Source organism: Rhincodon typus, chromosome 5 (assembly GCF_021869965.1).
Source record: "Rhincodon typus isolate 14 chromosome 5, sRhiTyp1.1, whole genome shotgun sequence".
NCBI lineage: Eukaryota > Metazoa > Chordata > Chondrichthyes > Orectolobiformes > Rhincodontidae > Rhincodon > Rhincodon typus.
In genome coordinates this window covers 102,185,617-102,208,924 of record NC_063336.1, presented here as the reverse complement: position 1 = coordinate 102,208,924, position 23,308 = coordinate 102,185,617, and the positions used below count along the sequence as shown (strand labels likewise).

At 39.2% G+C, this 23,308-nt stretch overlaps 1 long non-coding RNA gene across 1 annotated transcript; it reads right to left on the bottom strand.

The window, feature by feature from the left end:
* Nucleotides 1-2,026: 2,026 nt before the first annotated feature.
* On the bottom strand, nucleotides 2,027-9,932 carry LOC125483075. Its single transcript, XR_007262065.1, has 3 exons — nucleotides 9,891-9,932; nucleotides 2,932-3,108; nucleotides 2,027-2,266 (listed from the first exon to the last, which is right to left on the bottom strand). It is a non-coding gene; the product is annotated as an uncharacterized LOC125483075 (long non-coding RNA).
* Between the last annotated feature and the right edge of the window lie 13,376 nt (nucleotides 9,933-23,308).

The following is a 23,308-nucleotide window of genomic DNA, read 5'->3' as shown; positions in this document are numbered from 1 at the left end:
GGCTCTGACCGTTTCAGTAATGCTAATGTTCACCGGACCCGAAACGTTAACTCTGTTTTTTCCTTCACAGATGCTGCCAGACCTGCTGAGCTTTTCCAGCAACTTTGTTTTTGTTCCAGGTAATCAGGAAGGTGCCAGTAATTAGCCATTTAAGGGTCTTAACTGCTGGCAAGCCATGAGTGAATGGTCTCACTCAGTACTAATTGCTGAAGTGACAAGAAAGAGGTGATTATCTCTCCAGGGCAAACTTGCCATATTATTTCTGCTCCTCACCACCTCCATGCACCCAACATATTTATTTCTCCGGGGAAAAAAGAATGTTTAAGCTGAATTAGCAAACTTTTAATTTGGTGAATTATTTTATCAACTTTTAGAGAATTATGGATTGCTGTTTCTAACTGTAATAAAAGTGGAGTGCACACTGTCTTTGTTATGTGTTTTAATGTTGATGGCTTTATGAGAGCTGAGAGCTTTGAGTCCCGATGGCTCAATTTGAATTGTGCTCTGCTTATTTAGTGGTGATCATTACCATTTTATCGCAGTTTCTTCTTCTAGCAGTAGAAGTAGATAAAGCAACCTATTTAAGAAGCCAGGGAAGTATAGAATATTATGTTTGGCTCTGATGGAAAAGCGCTCATATGGTATATAATTTTGAACTGAAATGGCAGGGAGTGTGTTACTTCAGAGTGTTCTGCAGTCAGGTGTTGTCAACATGGAAGCAATAGATGCTGATGGGGGTTGGGGGAGGTGGGGGCTGCCTGTGTGTTAAGTATTTCCTAGTCTTAATGTGCCCTGAATGATAATGCTGGATTGTGGTGATAATTTTATAGCTGATGGTTCACTGAACTCTCCTTTTGTTTCTGTGACTTGTTTTCAGATGTTGCTGAAAGTGATTGAATGCATTCTCCTTTCTCTGTGGTTGTAAGGATGAAAGTGTGTGATATTTGTTTTTGTCAATTTTAATCTCTTGGATTCAAGCGCACAGCAGCACACTACTGATAATGCAGCACTAACTGATAATGATGAGGCAGCTTTACTTAGTTCAATCTCATGAAGAGCTGGCATGGGAAGAACAGATAAAATACATCATACATTATGCATAAATGCATTATCTCGCAGCTAACTAGAGAACATGGGACATCATATGGTAGGTATATTTGTAATAATGTGTTCAGTACATTGAATATTGAAATTATTTTCTTCAATACAGGTATTGCAATGTTTCTTGATTGAAGGGGAAAATGCTGGAGAAGAAGTGCTGAGACGCGCATAAGCATTTAGTATCAGCGGTAAAGACTTTCAGAGATTTCTGGATAGAGATAAAAAGATCAAGTGCCTTCTGCCTGAATCCAATGAGAAGGTCAGATATGTGGGAATAGAAACTGAACCAGGTGTACAACTTGAGCAGCAGCATTAGATGAGGGAAGCTGCTTAGGCTTTCTTTTATGATCACCTGCCATCAGATTCCATCCTCTGTGAAAAGCGATTCATTTCATCACATCTATAGTCACAGATTTACTTTGGTCTTCACTACTGGCAGCTACCAGTGACATGTTGCAGCATGTGACAGATGCAGTCACATCTGGGACCCAAGTCCATCACTATACTGTCAATAAAAACACATCTCTATGTCTCTAGTACCAACAGTTCCTTTCCATTTGAAACTACAGAAATGTGCAATTCTTCCAATTAACCCTGCCAAGGATGACAGCAATTTATGTGAGTGCTGCTATTGTGAGCCCCAGCATAAACACAAAATCATCTGAAGTTCAATGAGGAAAAGAATCAATGTGATGAATTATGATTAATTATTTGTACAAATGCCCATCAGAAACAAGAAAAGATTATCTAAGCAATTTTCTTAAGCCTATTTTAGCTGACAAAAAAGGACACCACTCCATCTATCTGAGCTGAACTTCAGTTAACAGACAAAGCAATGATTTCACTTGTCATTTATTGTAGGATTTCATATTTATAAAATGATGCTCTGTTTTACTGAGCAGCCAGTTAAAATGTATGTGCATTCATTTTAAATTTAAATGAGGCAAGTTTTTCTGTCTAAGAAATCTGAGAAGTACAAATTATACCACTGACTGAAACTTCTCTAAGTATATTCCAACAAATTAATGATTTGATTTGTTTTGTATGAACGTAAGGCATGAAAATGTTATCAGACACTAATCAGAGAATAAGATTCTTTATAACAGTGACAGAGCTGGGTTGGAAGGGCTCCTGCCTCACAGTGCTTGATCTTTGGGTCTGAAACCTGTTGCAAAAAAAAGGAAAAAAAAGTGAAAAAAGTGGAGGCCATTCAGCCTGTCATGAACCATTCTATTTTATGTGTACTTCCTGTATCCTGTCACTTCTTTTTACTTCTATGACATTACACTGGATAAGAAAATCTTGGTAAATCTGTCAGGTGCTGATTGCACAATGCATGTACATCAGGAGCTGATGCTGCTAATATAGCCCAAAATAAAGCATATTTAAAAACATATTCTGTAGTTTATTTAATGCAATTAAAAGTCATTTGTCATTTAAATGACTAGCATCTTATGATTATCATTCTGATTACTCACTGATACAATATATTTTGACAGTAAAGTGGAAGAACCATTTTGGATTACTGTTAATATAACTTACTTTGTTATAACTCTGAAACCAGCAGGGTCCATATAACATACAGGAGCCAGACAATACTATAAAGAGAACCTATTATAATTAGTCCCAAAAGTGAAAGGCTGAATCAATATTTACCGAAGTTGCGGCTGGAAGGGTAGATGTACTATCGGTTCTATGTCAATGGGCATCTAGAGATGATACTCACAAACGGTTGGTAACATGATTAATGGTTGCATTTTGGCATGAGATTGGAATTTCACAACATGTAGGAGATTTTACGTATTCTAACAGGAGGAAAGAGCCACTTACTCCATTATTCCTTAAGTTCTCCTGATTTGGCGCTGCTCTTCATTTCTTCTAGGGTTTTCCAAGTCTTCATGATTCTTGCTTTCACAGAAATGCACAGCACAACATCCATCTGTGGGTTCTGTCAGACCAGAATAGTGTCAAGAGAGGATGCAGCCCCTTTAACTGCATTAGTTCCATCTGAAATATAAAGGTCGAGTCTGAGCGTTAATTAATGGATGAGTGAATGGGTGAATGATGAATGAGTGAACGGGTTTCTGAGTGAATGGATGAGTGAGTACGGTGGGTAGTTGACTGAGCTAGATAGATGGGTGAGTAATTATATAGGTGGGTAAGTGGTTAAGTGACCATGCGAAAAGCTAATGATTTTTGGTATAGGTCATAGGGTGTTGTCTCTCTTGTTTGGCTTACTTACTACAACTATATAGTCTGTAGAGAACTGGCAGTAGCTGTGACATGATCCTTCTAAATGTTAAAAGTGCAAAATTTTTTTTAAGTGAGTGGCTTAATCTTTGCAAAGACTGTCAAAAATAAAAAAAAGGATATGAGTAAAATTGAAGGGGCTGTGTTTGATGCTGAATTGGGGCATTGTGTTGATAGAGAGGCAAATACTTGTTTTATTTGTCATAGGCGTTTGATCAATAACAGTGGGCAAGTAGATTTTGTTGCTGTGGTAACTTAGAGGGTTGAGGTGGAAGATAGGGGAATGCAGTAGGATGTGGGAGACAAACTAGCAGCTTGTGGTGGGAAGGAGTTAAAAAAAATCACAAATGAAAATCCACAGACCAGCAAGATTTGATATTAGCTGCCACTGTAATTCATCCATAACATCCGAGAAGTCTAAGCCTTAAGTAGAAATTTTAAAATTCAGCAACAGGGGAAGATTGTAGAAATCATCAGGACAAAGATTAGGGATTATAAGCCATAGTATTGATGCATATGAGTTGGGCATATAATTGGGTAACCGTTAGGGTTTAGGGCAATTCCTAGTGTAAATGACTGACCTGAGGATGCAACATCAGGGTGTGGAAGATGGTAGAACAGCACATTCTATCAGACAATTAATAGGCTACAGAGCTCTTCATTGTTCCTTGTAAACTGCTGCTCAAACAATATGTGAATTCATACAAAAGCAATAAATGGCACAAAACAGAAAACTGAAATAAAATTAAAAATGTTGAAAATATTCAGTTTCTATGGAGAGTTAAAAGAAAGATGTTAAATTGATGATCTTTCATCAGAACTATTAATAACTCAATCTAAATCATAATTGTCATCAGTATGGAGTCAGTTTTGAAATATTAGACAATTTACAGGGATTATTAAATATTACAATAATGAGCTTCTGTCTAGATGTGAATTTGAACCATGTTCTAACATACTAAAGCAAAAGAAAACACAAAATAGAAATCAGACTGTTTAGGTCTATTGTATTTGCTGTTATTGACTGAGAGGGATACACACAGTGTTTAGATATCATTGGAGTGATTTGTTTTGAGTAAAACAAAACTCCATTATGAGTTACAGTGATGCATTTTTCATCAAGATTATGTCATCCTATTGTAAGTCATGTCATCATATTTACCTCAGCTTACTTAACAAATGGAGTATCTTGAAAAGTTTATAAAATGAGGAGCTTTTTTTTAATATACATACATTTGAGTAAATGTAGTTAAGGCATAAAATGGTATAACTTTTCCCATTCTTTCACCTTCCCATTTCATTCACTGTGTCGCTATCAAGCAGCTCCAGGTGAGGTATACTGTAACTTTGCCCTAGCAATATTGTTGCATAAGAGCTCTACTTAAATGATCTTTCCACTTCTAACATCATTTTCCCTGGAGTGTCAGAGGCTGAGGGGTGACGTTGTAGAGGTTTATAAAATTATGAGGGGCATGGATAGTGTAAACAGAAAAGGGTCTTTTTCCGAGGGTGCGGGTGTCCAAAACTAGAGAGCATAGGTTGAAGGTGAGAGGGGAAAGATTTAAAAGGGACCTAAGGAGAAACCTTTTCACATAGAGGGTGGTGCGTAGAATATGCTGCCAGAGGAAGTGGTGAAGGCTGGTATAATTGCAACATTTAAAGGGTATCTGGATGGGTATATGAATAGGAAGGGTTTAGTGGGATATGGGCCAAATGCTGGCAAATGGGACTAGATTAATTTGTGATATCTGGTCGGCATGGACAAATTGGACCAAAGGATCTGTTTCTGTGCTGTACATCTTTACGACTCTATATGGTTTCACCGAGATAGATGGTCAGTTTATACTAGGGTTAATATTGATCAAGAACTGTATGAAGATGGCTCAGAATTGCATTTTGGAAAATATTGACAACCGATAGAGAGAGAAGACCTTGATTTTGTCATCAAAGCCAACTTCAAGCCTATATATCCCAGTGGTATTCTAATTTATGTTGTAGAGTTTTCAAGAAAGGAAGAATTAACAACTCAGAAAAATTAGAACTGGAACTCAAATGTCTGTGCAAGATCTCTTTTGACCAAAGTATACTGTATTCCTCTTGTGAGAATCATATTGGATGTGATTATTTACACGCAAAAATTGTAATTTTGCTTTAGGCCGTGATGAAAAATCATATGTTTCAGCTCAGAAGCAGGCTAGTCAGTCATCAAATCTGTACTGCAATTCATCTCCATAGCTCTTTAATCTAATCCTACACTTCTGTTCCCCTGATATTTAATATTTTTGTCAAGCAACAGTTGAATTCTTTTTTGGAAGAATGAATTAGATCTGCTTTGGCAATGGTACAATAGGCCAACTATTCTTTTTGCATAAAATAAAACAAAGAACTGCAGATGCTTGAAATCTGGAACAAAAATAGAAATTGCTAAAGAAACTTAGCAGGTCTGGCGGCATCTCAGGAGAGAAAGCAAATTTAATATTTTCAGTCCAGTGACTCTTTTTCGGAACTGATAGTAACCAGGAAAGGTGGTATATAGGCTGAAGATAGGGCTTGGTGGTGGGAAGGAAGGAGTGAGCAGATAGGCAGAGATAGAGTTCAGATGGAGAGAAAGACAGGCAGGCAAAGGGATAGATGATTGTATGACAGGGAGAAAGAAAAGCTGATAATAGGAACCATAAGTCGGTGAAAATGTGTTGGCTATGCTGAAAGCAGCCCATGTCATGACAGAGCCTGAGGTGTGAAGCTGGGTAAAGGACATAGAAGAAGATGTTTAGGTTCTAAAATTATTGTATTTGATATTGAGCCCTGAAAGCTGCAGTGTCCCCAAGAAAATGAGATGCTGTTCTTCCAGCTTGTGCTGAGGTTCACTGGAACACTGAAGCAGGCCTAAAATAGAACTGCATTGGTGAGTTGAAGTGGCAGGCACACTGAACATTGTGCAATCATTGGCAAACATCCCCACTTCTGACCCAATGATGGAGGGAAGGTCATTGATGAAGCAGCTGAAGATGATTGGGCCGAGGACACTACCCCGAGGAACACCTGCAGAGATGTCCTGGAGCTGAAATGACTGACCTCCAACAAACACAACCATCTTCCCATGTGGCAGGTATGCTCTAACCAGTTGTGGCTGTTGGAAGTCAATTATCTCGGCTCTAGGACATCTCTGCAGGTGCTCCTCAGTGTAGTGTCCTAGGCCCAACCATCTTCAGCTGCTTCATCAATGACCTTCCGTCAATCATAAGGTCAGAAGTGGGGATGTTTGCCAACGATTGCGTGATGTTCTGCATCATTCACAACTCCTCAGATACTGAAGCAGCCCTTGTTCAAGTACAACAAGTTCTGGACAATATCCAGCTTTGAGTTGATCAGTGGCAAGTAAAATTTGTGCTACACAAATGCCAGGCTATGACCATTTCCAATAAGAGACAACCTAGCTGCTGTTCCTTGACATTCAATGGTGTTACCATCACTGAATCCCCCACTATCAACATCCTTGGGGGTTACCATTGACCAGAAAGTCAATTGGACTCGCCACATAAATACAGTGACTATAACAGTAGGTCAGTACCTAGGAATACTTTGGCAAGTAACTCACCTCCTGACTTCCCTAAGCTTGTCCACCATCTTCAAGGCACAAATCAGGATTGTGATGGAATACTACCCACTTGATTAGATGAGTGTAGCTCCAAAAACACTCAGGAAGTTTGACATCATCCAGGACGAAGCAACCTGCTTTGTAACCACATCCACAAGCATCCACTGCCTCTACCACTGATGCTCAGTAGCAGCATTCTGTATGATGTACAAGATGCACTGCAGACATTTGCCCAAGATCCTCATACAGCACCTTCCAAACCGACAACCATTTCCATCTAGAAGGACAAGGGCAGCAGATAAATGGAAATACCATCACTCGCAAGTTCCTCACCGAGTGACTCACCATCCTGAGTTGGAAATATATTGCTGGTTTTTCAGTGTTGCTGGGTCAAAATCCTGGAATTCCTTTCCTAATGGCATTGTGGGTCTACCAACAGAACACAGACTGCAGTGATTCATGAATGCAAAGGCAACTGGGACAGGCAGCGATGGCCATGTGCTACAAGAGAATTTTAAAACATGGCAACTGCAAGCTCAAGGTCATTTTTGTGGACAGACATAGCTTTGCAAAGAGGTCACCCAGTCTGTGTTTGTGTCTCTAATGTAGAGAAGATCACATTGTGAGCAGTGAATATAGTCGATTCAATAAAGTGCAGGTAAATCGCTGGTTCACCTGGAAGGTGTGTCTATAGCCTTGGAGAGCGAGGAGGGTGGAAGTAAACAGGCAGACATTACACCTTCTGTGATTGTATGGGAAGGTGCTTTGGAGGTGTGGGAAGGTGTTGTGAGTGGAGGAAGAGTAGACCAAGGTGTCCCAGAGGGAACGGTTGTTATGGAAGGCTGACGTGGGAGGGTAGGGAAATATGTATCCAGTGGTGGCATCCAGCTGGAAGTAATGAAAATAACAGCTAATGATCCCTTGAATATGGATGCTGATGGGGTGGAAAGTGAGGACAAGGAGGATCCTATTGGTGTAGTGTAAGAGAAGAGAAGGGGTGAGGGCAGAATTGTGGGAAATGGGTCAGTCACAGCGTAAAGGCCCTGTCAACCACGGTGGCAGGGAGTCCTTGGTTGAAGAAAAATGTGAATATTTCTGAGGCACCCCGTGGGATGGGGCATCTTTGGAACAAATGCAGTAGAGATGGAGACACTGGGAGAATGGAATAGAAACTTTTCAGAAAGTAGGGAGCGAGAATGTATAGTCAAGGTAACTGTGGGAGTAAGTGGATTTGTAATGGATATCAATGGCTAGCCTATCCCCAGAAATGGAAACAGAGATGTCAAGGAAGGGAAAGGAGGAGTCAGAGATGGACCAGGTGAAGGTGAGAACAGGGTGGAAACTGGAAGCAAAAACTGACAAACTTTTCCAATTCCAGATGAGAGAGGGAAGCAGCACTGATGATGTCATCAAAGTATCAGAGAAAGATCTGTGGGGAGGGACCTGGATAGGAATAGAACAGGGAATGTTTCACGTACCCCACAAAGAAACAGGCAAAACTAGGGCCTATGCAGACACCTATGGCCGCACCTATGTTCTGAAGAATGTGGGAGGAGTTAAAGGAGAAGTTGTTCAACGTGAGGATGAGTTCGGCCAGGCAGAGAGGGTGGTGGTAGATACAAATGGTTCAGGCCTTTTTTCCAGGAAGAAGTGGAGAGCCCTGAGACCATCCTGATGGGAATGGATGAGTAAAGGGATTGTAAGTCCATGGTGAAGAGGAGGTGGATATTGGAACTGAAAATTCTGAAACTGATGTAAAGTGTCAGAAGAATTGCAGACGTCAGGTTCAATAATTTTAGAGACAAAAAAACTGCAGATGCTGGAATCCAAGGTAGACAAACAGGAGGCTGGAAGAACACAGCAATCCAGGCAGCATCTGGAGGAAAGGAGAAGTCAACGTTTCGGGTATAACCCTTCCTCAGGACTGAAGAATGGTAATTCCCGAAGCGTTGACTTCTCCTTTCATCAATGATCTTAGAACTTGAACATCTTCCTCTATGTTCTTTATCCAACGCCACACCTCAGGCCCTGACATGACATAGGCTGCTTTCAGCGCAGCTAACCCATTTTCACCTACTTATAGTTCCCATTATCTGTTTTTCTTTCTCCTTCACATACTATCATCCCTTTTTCTGCCTAATTGTCATTCCCTTTCTGAGCTCCAACTCCACTCATCTGCTCATTCCTTCCGCTCCTGATCTTCAGCTAATATGCCACTTTGATTTCTCTCCACTAATGCTGCCAGACATGCTGAGTTTCTCCAGCAATTTCTATTCTTTTTGCAGTTGGACTGGTTATTTTTGATAAAATGTATCCTAACCTTTTTGTATCGTGTTAATAGAACAGAAGGTATTATGGCAAGAGAACAGTTTATTTTAGTATAATAACGTTCATTTCACAGGCCACTTTACAATTGTGTTAAACTGTAGATAATTAACTTTCTGTGCAAAACTAATTATGAGTAATGCAAATATTCAAATTACTGAATATATTGTGTTGAGTGTCATATTTCTTTGAAATGTTCAAATTAGATTCAATCTATAAGAGCACCCAAAGAGTAAACAAAATGGGGCAGCCTGTTTCTCAGGCTATTCACACTGTAAGTGGCCTATTACTAAGGTAGACGCTTATCTCATGTTCTAAACATAATGGAGTGATATTGTGACAATTGGTTGCTGATATTGTTGATATTGTTAGGTAGTCCAGTTACTTAACCATAATGAACTCACTTTGTTGTTGTAAAGTGACATTTTCACAGAAAAAAAATCCTTTCCTGGTATAAGTATGTTCAATGAGGTGAACTCATAACATTTTTCGATATTTTAGCTTAATTAGCTTATCTTAGCTTTAATATATGCATTTATTAAATTTACCAAGGTTTCTCAGACAGCACCTTCCAAACCACAACGACTACCATATAAAAGGACCAGGCAGCACGTACCTGGGAAGATCACCAGCTGCACGTCCCCCTCCAAGCCTCATACGATTCTGACTTGTAAATATATCGCCAATCCTTCAGTGTCACGATGTTAAAATCCTGGAACACTGCCCAAACAGCATTGAGGGTGTACATACACGACATGGACTGCAGAGGGCTGAAAAGCCAGTTCACCACCACCTTCTTAAGGACATCTTGGCAGGGCATTAAATGCTGGCCCAGCCAGTGATGCTCACATCTCCCTATTAAATTTTAAAAATCCCCTCTGAATTTGATACTGTGACTTTCATTTCCCAGTTGAACCTTAATTGCTGATGCTTCTTAACTGCTGGAGCTGCTACTAAGTCTCTCTTACTCTCTCTTTCTGTCTGTCTGTCTCTCTTTCTCTCTGCTAACAACAACTTTCTAATGAAGAGTAGCTTTCCAAAAGTGACGAAGACTATACATTACTGATCCCTGACAGTGGATTCTATGGTAACTCAAAACGTGCAACATTCACTGTAATTACTACTATTTTTTATGACCATCCCTAAACCTGTGATAATTGTTTTCATTACTGCTGGCTTTTCTCAGAAATTCACCAAACTGAGACAAATGCCAGTTGATTGGCAAAGTGCTTTGCAAATGCCAAATCCCTAGAAAGTTAATTACACTTGCTCTTTCAGTAAGTGTCCATCTACCCCAAAACCCCGCCTCCACTCCCGCATATATTCTGCAACAAATACTATCTTTGGGGTAAGATTAAAAAAAATGAGTAATGCACCCTTATTTTTCTACTGTTTTTGACTTTGCAACATTTAACGTCTCTCCACAAATTTAAGTTAAATTGATGAATTATTATAGTTTAAAGGCTATTTTTAATACATGTTATTGCCACAATAGGGTTCATTGGCTTAAGACACCACAGTGGGTGAATGGCTGTGGGAATATCAAGATGGCACATTTTCAAAAGAAAGGGATCATGTCAAGTAAGTACTTTGTACAGGGTCTTAGAATTACCCATAAATTCAACCCACACCATACACCACCCCCAGCTCTTGTTTTGCTTTAAATAAAAACAGTAAAGTGCTTATTTCCTTCTGTTTAACAGGAGAATTTTCATTGACTTCCATCAATGCTTGTTAAGTAGCTGTGTCAGCTGTGTGATTGTTTAATAATCTGTGTTAACTAACCAATCTACTTCCTAGTATTATAATACTGCAGCCCGAATGCTATCAATGATCAGAGAGACAGAAGCCAGTTTTGTTGCCCTTCTTACTATTCAAACCCCAATAAACTAGTATTTAATATTTTTCCAGTAAAGCATTAACTTCTACTTAAATAATAATGGTGGCGTGTAAGAACTCCATCAATTTATTAACTACACGTTTTCTTTAGCTATTTTTGACAATCTTTTCAGCATATTTACCGATTTATGCCTACTTTTCTTTCTTTGGGGCAATCTTTTCCAGTTCTTTTAAGATTGCTTCAAATTCATGAATATACCTCTTCATTAAATTCAATTTTTGTACATCTCTTTTCTTTTTGATTATTCCACCCTTCTGTTCCTGTGCCCTTGCATCACTTTTGTGCCACTGACACCAACACAACAAATGCTTCTTATCTCCTAGATAGCTTTAACATTCAATGGTGATCTAAGGCTCGCCTTCCAGCCTCTTGATATATTTTATTTTTTAACCGTGCTCTTCACTTTTTTCTGATGTGCTCCACCACACTCTGCTCTGGAGTGCCATTTATACTCCAGCTTTCTATTTGGACAAGTCCTTAGCAGCCTTGGGCCAATTATTTTCCACTTTCTTACTCTGTTTAGCTTGAAGAAGCGTTTATTCTTGACTGTTATTGTGCAACGCCTAAGGGGACTGATTAATTGTTAATTTCTTTTTAATTATTGCTGTCCATGTTTTGCCTAGCATTGTGCAAACTGAAATATTTGGCAAAACCAAATCCCTTGTCTGTGAATACTTAGTCCAGACTAGGCAGCAGAATTCTTTGAGTTCGGAAGAAGTGTCACTGGACCCAAAATGTTAATTCTGCTTTCTTTCCACAGATGCTGCCAGACCTGCAGAGTTTCTCCAGTAATTTCTGTTTTTGCAGCAGAAATACTTCTTTTGACTGCCATACTTTTCCTTTCCATTATAAGTTATTCTCTAACTCTTAGAGGAGTGTCTCTAATAAATTTCAGAAAAGCTTCACTGCGCTGGAAGCTGAAATAAACATTACCATGTGCTACTTCATTTTGGGACATACAAAGCTCTGAACATTGTGTTCTTGTTAATGGCAGTAAGAATTGCACATGACCAATTCATTCACTTTTTGCTATTTTATAGATTACAGTCTGAAGGGTTGAACTGCAAAGTTTGACCTATATAACACTCGTGATACACCAACGTGACTTGCTGAAATGTTCAACACCACAAATTGTAAGTTACAATGAATAGATTTAGTTGTAACATTGAGTGCTTAGTGTTGTAGCTTAGAACAAATTAAAACTGAAACAAATTTGCACTGATTTCAAGATTAACAAATGTAAGCTTTGTTTGTGCATGATGAATCCCAAGTGGTGTATCATGAAAGTTACTTTTTTAAAAAAAAATTTTGAGAATGGAACCTAACTAATGCTAGACATTGTATCACAACTTTTCTGCTTTAAATGGTTTCAACACTATTATCTGCTCGAACTTTGTCTTCAAACCGATATCTGAGATTTGTAAGATAGATCACTAATTTGAGCAGCCATTAGTGAGACAGGAATGATTGATGTTGTAACTCCTTCCTCCAAATTAATATCAGCTGCCTCACTTTAATCTGGGATCCCTGTGGTGTGCTGAAGACCAGCTGTAGATATGATCATTACTTCTACATACATAACATTTGGACAACACTATTAAAAGAATTCAATGGGGTCAAATTATTTCAATTCTTGACTTTTAGAGCTGTATGCAATAATATTAAATTCAAGAATATCTGGGTACAGAGAAAAATTTACATTGATAAGGTAGGGTAGGGGGCTGGTTTTGGGTGGGATACTCTTCGAAGGGTAGGTGCAGACTTGATGGGCCAATGGCCTCTTTCTGCACGGTACTATGATTCTATGGTAAAATACTTGTCGCAGATTTGTTTATACTTATTCTATTCGTTATCTTTCATTGAAAACCTGATGTTTCTTTTAAAGGAGATATGTTGGATAGATTGGTAGAGTGTGTGGGACTGGATTTTCATACTAGAAATGGGTAATGAAGTCATGAAATTTGCCAACTTGCACGCTGCCTCAGGGAGCACAATTTTCACTGTGTGTGTGCGAGTGTGCGTGCATGCGTGTGTGTATGTGTGCATGTGTGTATACATGATAAATGGAGTTGAATCATTAACACCTGGAAACAGTGCAGAAGCAGACACAGGGGCTGCTGAGTGCCAAACTGGACTTGTTAAGAGACTTCGTTCCATTAATTTTATTTAATATTAGGTCCTCAAGCACTCCCTCCTCAACTCCTGTCCCATCCATGACACATTATACACTCTGTCGTACGTTAATGATATCTATAGCAACAAAGGCATGTATGAAAAAGCTTTAAAAAAGTCAATCATTCATAATTTTCTTATATTAATTCCTTTATCACTTTAGAAAAGTGTCAATCAGCTGGACCATTAAAGTATCCATAACACAACCTACAGGCTCTTGACGCAAATAAACATCATACAACTGACAATATGGATCCGAGAGAAAGACCAGTTAATGAAGAAATGTTTTCCATTGGGTTCAGCTGTTTCAATAGAGTAATGTACATTGCAAACAGTCATTAGGTGCCAGTAACCTCTTCATCAAAGAATTGTCCCACATACTTTTTGTCACAAACATCTTGCATCCCAATTTCAGCCCTTGCATGTTTTGATTTCAACATAATTTTGAGGGATTTAAAGATAAACACTGAAATAACAATGCAGCAGCAACAAGTGGTATTCACGATGTTACTCCTCAAGGTAAAAAGACATTTTATTTTTATCCAAATGAGTTATGTAGTATATGAATTTCAGTGTCAATGAGATACCAAGTATGTAATGATGTCCCAATGACTTGATGGATCGTATTAAACAGCATGTTCACACCTGGCAGAATACTGACCATGCCCATCTAGCCCATGCTTCAAAAGTCTAAACATAGTGTCAATATTAGATGTTTTTCTGCAATTGGATAACACTTGCTAAGAATTACAACAAGAACCAATTAAAGGTTATGTGTCAGGCTCACAGTATGCCTGTATGTGTTAGAAATCACATAGATTCACATGCAGTGTCCGGCCTTGGCAAGCAGAAGGAAATGTGTCTGTGTATTGCACCTATTTCAACTGGACAGAAAGTGGGGACCAGACATTCCTGTTGCATTCCCATAGCAATGCTTTGACCAATTAAATTAAAGCTTGGCAGTTAACTATTCCTCATGCATTTTCCAAGGCAATGACTCCACAAATCACAATCCACTTGGCACTATATTTGCACTCTCATACTGTGTAAATTGTTGATCGATTTAAGATTTTGTAATCTTGTGATTCTGTCCTGATCATTGCGAGATGTAAACCTTCACCAGTTTGTCTCCTTTTCTCAGCAGTTTGCAAATTCTATATTGCCAAACAAATATTTGAAAATGGTTTTCCTTGATTCTGATTATTAATGTTGTTTCTCCATCTGTCATATGCTAATGCGGTTGATCAGCTACGATGGGCTGGGCACGTCGTCTCCATGATTGACATGAGACACCCCATGTGGGTGCTGTACTCCCAGCTCCGAAATGGCAGGCGAGCTCCGGTGGACAGAAGAAACGACTCTGTGATATCCTCAAGGCCTCACTGGCGAAGTGGGGCGTTCCCACAGACACCTGGGAATCACTGGCCCAAGAACATCCAAAGTGGAGGAGGAGCGTTTCGAGACTTGCCATTGGGAAAAAGTGGAAGCCAGGCGAAAACAGTGAAAGGAGTGTGATGCTACGTTAATGCTCCACCCACCCCTTCCTTAAGACCACCTTCTGCTCCATGTGTAACAGAGCTTGTGGCAGCTGCATTGGCCTGTACACCCACCTACAAACTCACACTGAGAGTGGAAGAAAATCATCCTCGTTTGCAAGGGACTGTCCATGATGATGATGGGATGATGATATTACTGCACCCTACCAGTTACGTGATTTCAGAAAACGCCAAGTTAATTTTTTCAAAAAGTTAAAAATCACACAGCAAGGAATCAATGCATATTTTTCCATCATTAAATTCTTCTGAACACATTATTGAAGTGGTTTATTTGAAAGTTGCACTTTCATCTGTTTGCAGGCATTATTGTGTGTTTAAAGTACTTCCATTGTTTCTTCCCACATCTCATAATATCAAAAGGAATATAATTTGCTGCCATTTTTTCTCCTTTCAGGAAAACTGTAAACTTGCCTTAAGCGTGCTGCCAGTTTACATTTCCAGATGTTGCTTTCACTTGGGACTAATCTTGAAGATCTGTCGGCCCCAGTGACCTGTGCAGTTCAGAAGGTGGAAGGTGAAGAATGTATACCAAAGAAAGAGGTGCTGACAGAAGAAATGCCTGTGCAGGTAAACTGGAGTTAAGTCTTGTGTAAGTAGCTAGTTTTAGTATTAGGGCCAAATTCTGATAGATGTGCTTTGAAGTCTGGCTGTGATTATGGGGTGATATGGGATAGAATGAGGCATTCTGCTCTTTTCTAAGACTTCAGTGTTAAAGCTATCTAAACCTTCTATAGGTTTATCCAAAATGTTCTTATACCTCAGAAACAGCTTTTCAAGCCCAGTATGCTGTACACTTAAATCATGGAAATTAGGGAAAGTGTAAAACAGAGTCAAGTAGAGTTAGCAACCAAGTGTCTTTTATTCCCCAGGAGGCCATTGATATATAAATAAATGGCATGTACAATAAATGCTGTTAAACCCGCAGGATTTATTTATCTGGTCTAGCTAAATCTCTGGTCAACAGTGAGCTCAAGGATATTGATAAATAGGGGTTTTGTCAATAGAACATCAACCCCTCCAAGTTAAACATAATCCTGTCTTGGAAATTGATCACAGTTATTGCCAGTGGGTCAACATCATTGAACTCCCTGTCTGACAGTATTGTCGGTGTACCTGCTGCACACACTGCAGTGATTCAAGAAGGAAGCTCACTCGAACAATTAGAGATAAGGGAGAAATGTCCTGTCTTGCAGTAATGCCAACATCCCTGAAACAAATGAATTTTAAAAAAAGATGATCCACAAATTCTGCTTTATTCCCTTCACATATTTTCTATCCCTCATCTGAGATTATTGTCAACTCTGTAGCCAGTCTGCAAGATGTGATTTCAGTCCATTTGTTTATTTGTTGGCTTTTCATCTTTATTCCACTCCAGGGCTCTGTCCACTGCGGGAGGGATTTCATGATCTTGGGAATGCTGCACTGTTAGCCTGCAGGATAGCGAAAGTGCCTGGTACATCCCGGTCCAATATGGAAGAATTAGTTACCCACTGATCCCTATCTGGGAACACTTTGCCATGTGTTGCCAAGGCCTATCAGCAGCTTATTCATTAACTGAGTATTAGTGAGTAAAATGTGATATTAGCTGGTGTAGTTACCAGCTCTTGTCTAATGGGGAATTTTTTTGTTACCCAATTTCCACGATGGCAGAGAAACCACTTTATTCTAGGGATAGAAGGATTGCTCTGCCACAGAAGGCACTGGGAAAAAGAGCTTGCCATTTCTTTCGTTTGCTACCACCTCACATTGACCACTGTGTCTTGCGTTTTAGGTTCTAAAGTGACTTGGTGCATTGTTGCATAGTTTGAAATTTGACAGTGTTATGATTTTGAGGTGCAGTTTGAATTTGTTACAGTAGAAGTTCTTGGGACTATTATATCGGCAAGTCCTTCTCTTGTCACCATCTCAAGGTTATGTTGCTATATGTTATTGGTTCTAGTCTGGGCAGGATTCTGTAATTCTGTGTATTTACCAAAACTGATGCTGTTTAAAGATGAGACACGCTCCTTTGTTGAAATATTTTGCTATCCAAAGCCGTTATCCGATTGATTTCAAATAATTTGTAATATCAACCACTGATGTCATGAGTTTATGTCCATAAGGGCATTTAACCTGATGTATAATGGTTGTATTATTTCCTGTAACATAAGAAATTGAACATGGATGTTGTAGTATTGAAGAATCTAACAAACATCTATTCCAACTAACAATTATGTACAGATAGTATATTTCTGAGACATAAGTGTCAGGGCTAATAGTAAGCTAATAGTTTACAACACAGCAACATGTTTCTAGTATGTCATGTTCAAATAATCTAAAGTAGTATGGAGTATGAGACTTTTATAGCCTTTGGTCAATGCTATGTTAAGCAATTATAAACCTAGTCCGACACCCGTATTGCTTTTGGGTGGTGAAGAGGAGGTGGAGAGGTTTCAAGGTGATTTAGGCAAACTAAGTGAGTGGCAAATGCAGTTTAACATGGAAAAGTGTGAAGTTGTCCACTTCAATAGGAAAAACTGAATGGCACAATATATTTAAATGGTAATAGATTAAGAAATCTTTAAATATAAAGAGACAGAAAGCAAGCATACAGGTGCAGCAAGCAGTTAGGAAGACAAATGATATGTTAGCCTTCATTGCAAGAGGATTTGAGTACATGAGCAAAGAAGTCTTAACTCAGATATATAGGGCTGTGAAGAATCCACACCTAGATTGTATGCAATTTTGATCTCCTTACCTCATAAAAGATATAATTAAATAAATGAATGAATGAATGATTTATTATCACATATATGTAGGGAGATACAGTAAATAGTGTTCTGTCACCACAATTTGATGCCATTTAGAGGTACAAAAGAATAAAAAGATAGTACTTAAATGGAGTTCATAGTCATTGGCCGGGGTCCCAAACACAGCTGTAGGACTCCCATGAGGTCCCCGCTCCAGGGCTACTGTAGCCAGGAGACCCTGCTCCAGACACTGATATTGCTGCGTTTGATGACCCGCCACTGCCGAAAGAGTGCATGCTCTGGGCCTACTGCAGCAAAAAGCCCTGCTCTGCCATCACTGCAGCCGATGCCCCACCGCCACAGCAGGAGTCCACGCTTGGGCCTACGAGCCAGGAATCACCCCAACACTGCTCTGGCCAACTGGACTCCAGTGAAACATCCGCAAAGTAATTGCCATATAGGGAGAGCAGCGAATATTCACTGGACTGATTCCTGGAATGACAGGTTTGTCTAGAAACTGAGATTCTGTTGGTTGAGCTTATATTCACTGGAGTTTAGAAGAATGGGAACAGATTTCATTGGAACATATAAGTTCTGACAGGACAGGACAGACTGGTTGCAGGAATGATGTTTCTACTGGCTGTTGGTATCCAGAATATAAGGTCATTGTCTCTGGACATAAAGTAGACTATCTCAGATTGAGAAGAGAATTTTTTTCACTCTAAGGATGGTAAACTTGTGGAATTCTCTATCACAGAAAGAACTAGATTTCTAAACTGCGAAGGTGTCAAGGTGAGAGAACAGAAGACTAGCCTTAAGATAGAGAATCAGCCACAATTATATTGAATAGCAGAACATGTTTCATGGGCTGAGTAGCCTAATCCTGCAGCTCTGTTTCCATTATCAGCCTCGACAACATTTCATCTGGTCTGGTGACTTATCCATTTTCAAGGATGCTACATATCTTAGTATTTCTTCCTTCACTTTTTTTGTCTTAACCAATATTTCACTCTCCTCCTCTTTAGCTAAAATATCTGTTTTTTTTAACCTCCTCCTCAGCACCTTGCTAAAATACCGCATAGTATTCCTTAAGGACCATACTCATGACTTTTATCTCTACATATAGGTTATCTCTAGATCTAATTAATCCTACCCTTAGCTAGCTCCTTGCTCTTTGGGGTTTTCCTTGGTTATATTGACCATTTTCTCCCCTTCTGGACTGTAAATCCCTCACTAGTGTGGGGAGAATCATTCTATTTGTGTTTAATTGCAGGATCCAACATCCACCATTTGTGTTTCAACAAACCAAGTGCAACGCAAGCGTTTGGCTGAAACAACAATGAGTGAAATCTCATCTAAAAGGTTTGATTTTATCTATCAATTCACATTTTGAGTAGCATTTAAATACTGAAAGCTGCTGAAAGATAAAGTTAAAAAAGTACATGTTCATTGGAGCAATTTTCAGTTTTGGTTGTTGGAAGCATTTATTTTAATTGTACTAATGAATATATTTTACTTTTATATATTCTAAATCTATTTACTTAATCAGAAAGTGGCAAATTAGTGCATGACAAGGATGCTCCATACATTAGTAAAATTGAACTTTATGTTTGATCTAATGGTAGGATACCCTGGAATCAATATGAGCTTTGTTACAGAACCTGAAAATTGCATTTCCATTCCTCTCATTATAATGACTTTCACCAAGTTCCGTGCTCACCTGTGTGCATGAATTTTATACCTACTGATGAAGCTAAATTTGTTTTAATTCTGTTTAACATTACTGACTCCACTTTTAAGTCCATATTAATTGAAGGGCATATTTATGTCTTGAACATAATGTCAATAATATGATCAGGTGTTCTTGTCTTTTATTACCACAAAACAACTTTAATGTTAATATTCTCATGCTAATGTTGCACAAGCTGAAGTGTTGAATATATTTCTTGCCATTCGTTATTGAAAAACTATAAATCTAATTGTCACAAACTTTTGCAAATGTTGTGTTCTGAAAATCTTTAAAAGAAGTCCTGTAATAGGCGTCAATAAATCATCTAATTTTGTCTGGTACTATTTTACAGAGAACTGAATTTTATAGTCCCTTATTCCAAAGAACGACTACTACACACTCCTGGTACAGGCTGTACAGGTTCGATAAACAGAAGACCTGTATCTAAAAGGATCAGCTCCGGTCATTTCTCAGCATGGGGGGTTGAAGATGATGAAGTCCTATACTACATGCAGGTACTACTAGAGAATGATAGCTGAAATGACAATTGACTACTTCACATTTTGTGAGATGATAAGCCTCAATTTAATAGAAGTTGCTGTTTTTGATGCACCTGTGCTCCAAGCCACAAACTGATAATTTTTCTTTCAAAACATGCACCTTCGTTTGGAAAACAAGTTCCTCCTCATATATTGAAAGGTGTATAAATTGCTGTCCCGATGGTATTGTGATTTCTCAAGGAGCTGTCTGTTTCTGAGCAAGAAGGATTGGAGAGTGCTCGTGTTCAGTCAGTGACATGTGCTGAGTCGACTAATCTCACCAAATCAAGACTACTACAATTGGGCACAACAAAAAATAAAATCAGCTTTTCCTCTTCTTGTTGTGGAGCAGCCAACCCAAAGGGATTTAGTTGCTGGCGAAAGTCAAGTGAGATTAGCATCTGGCTGAACTGAGCTGCTGTTTATTCCACTGGTGCTTGCTGCTGAGCATGCTGTCATGTTCCATAAAGTGAAGAGAGCCACCACTATATATGGAACATTTACCAGTGGCAATGTTTAAAGGTATTTATGTTGTTGAAAAAGGAATAAAACAAGATATTCTTTCAGTTTACATAAAGCTGTGATCCTTGACTGTCAGATTCTAATTTGAGTGCACATGTTTCAAACTCCATATTGTTGAAAGATAAGATTTTACACAACTCATTCAAAGATGTCACAGTTTACTGTAAAGGACTGAATATCAAGAAAGAAAACATCCACACTGGGGGAATAGCTTCACCCCATGGATTACAACAGGTCAGGAGAAAGGAATACCAGATTCTTTCCAAAAGCAACAAGGGATGAATAATAAATTTCACGTTTGTCAGTGATGCTAACAATCCAAAAGTGAACTTCAAAAGACTATCAATGAAGCTATGTGGTTTGGTATATATAAATTTAATAGTGGAATTAATGCAGTTGGGAACAAGCCACACTGGGTTGAGAGCAGAAACAGTCCCTGCTTCTGGATGTTATAGTGTATAGCATGAGAATATGAAGAAAAACTCAATTCTTACTTACACACTAACTATTGTTAGCCACTAGCAGTCTCCATTAACAGCTATTCACTCCTTTGTCTGTCCAACTGTTCCTCTCTCTTTTTGGGCTCCATCCTCACCTATCATTTTACTCCTTACCTACTCCCCATCCCCATCTTCTGCATATAAACTGACGTTTTCCTAGCTACCGTCAGTTCTGAGGAAGGGTCACCAGACCTGAAATGTTAACTATGATTTTTTCTTCACAGATGCTGCCAAACCTGCTGACCTTTCCCAGCAAATTCTGTTTTGGTTTAATTCTTACTTTGTAGCTTGCATCATGCTATATAATACTAACTGAAAGTTTATTCTGGAAGAAACGTGTAAATAGAAATCTGCTGATCCCTAAAGCAAGATCTGTTAATAAAACATAAGAAAGTAAATAATAGAATGTAAAAGCAAGAAAGTGATGCTACACCTCAACAAATCATTGGTCAGACCACATTTAGGTATAGTGTTCAGTTCTAGGCACCTTATTCAAAGAAGGATGTTAAAGCCCTGGAGAGTGTGCAAAGGAGATTTACTAGAATGAGACCAGAAATCTGAGGGATTTCAGGTACAAAGAAGGATTAGAGAAATTGGGCTTATTGTCCTTGGAGCAGAGAAGATTAAGAGATGACCTTTTTGAGGTGTTCAAAATTACAAACAATTCTGACAGGGGGAAGAAGGATATTCTGTTTCTCTAGTTGGTATATCAGTAACTAGGGGTCACAATTTCAAGATTGTCAGCAAGACAGCTAGGAGTGAGATGAGGAACATAAGAACATAAGACCTAAGAGCAGGAATAGGCCATCTAGCCCCTCGAGCCTGCCCCGCCATTCAATAAGATCGTGGCTGATCTTTTTGAGACTCAGCTCCACTTACCCGCCCACTCACCATAACCCTTAATTCCTTTACTGTTCAAAAATTTATCTAGCCTTGCCTTAAAAACATTCAGCGAGGTAGCTTCAACAGCTTCACTGGGCAGGGAATTCCACAGATTCACAACCCTTTGGGTGAAGAAGTTCCTCCTGACCTCAGTCCTACATCTGCTTCCCTTTATTTTGAGGCAATGCCCTCTAGTCCTAGTTTCACCTTCTAGCGGAAACAACCTCCCTGCCTCCACCTTATCTATTCCCTTCATAATCTTATATGTTTCTATAAGATCTCCCCTCATTCTTCTGAATTCCAATGAGTATAATCCCAGTCTACTCAGTCTCTCCTCATAATCCAACCCTCTCAACTCTGGAATCAACCGATTGAATCTCCTCTGCACCCCCTCCAGTGCTAGTATATCTCTTCTCAAGTAAGGAGACCAAAACTGCACACAGTGCTCCAGGTGTGGCCTCACCAGGACCCTATACAGCTGCAGCATAGCCTCCTTGTTTTTAAACTCCATCCCTCTAGCAATGGTAGACAAAATTCCATCTGCCTTTTTAATTACCTACTTCACCTGCAATCCTACTTTTAGCGATTCATGCACAAGGACACCCAAGTCCCTCTGCACAGCAGCATGCTGCAATTTTTCGCCATTTAAAACATAGTCCATTTTGCTGTTATTCCTACCAAAATGGATGACCTCACACTTATCAACATTGTACTCCCATCTGCCAGACCTTTGCCCACTCACTTAGATTATCTGTATCCCTCTGCAGACTTTCAGTGTCTTCTGCACACTTTGCTCTACCACTCATCTTAGTGTCATCTGCAAATTTTGACACACCACACTTAGTCCCCAACTCCAAATCATCTATGTAAATTGTAAACAATTGAGGTCCCAACACTGATCCCTGAGGCACACCACTAGCCACTGACTGCCAACCAGAAAAAACATCCATTTACCCCTACTCTTTGCTTTCTACTGGTCAACCAATCCTCTATCCATGCCAATACATAACCTGTAATACCGTGCAACTTTATCTTATGTAGCAGCCTTTGCTGTGGCACCTTGTCAAATGCCTTCTGGAAATCCAGATACAACACATCTACAGGTTCCCCATTGTCCACCATGCAAGTAATGTCCTCAAAGAATTCCACCAAATTAGTTAAACATGACCTACCCTTCATGAACCCATGCTGGGTATTCCCAATGGGACAATATATATCCAGATGTCTTGCTATTTCTTTCTTAATGATAGATTCAAGCATTTTCCCCACTACTGAAGTTAAGCTAACTGGCCTATAGTTACCTGTTTTTTGTCTACTTCCTTTTTTAAACAGTGGTGTCACATTGGCTATTTTCCAATCTGCGGGAACCACCCCAGAGTCCAGTGAATTTTGGTAAATAATTACTAGTGCATTTGCTATTTCCCCCATCACCTCTTTTAGTATCCTGGGATGCATTTCATCAGGGCCAGGAGACTTGTCTACCTTTAGCCCCATTTGCTTGCCCA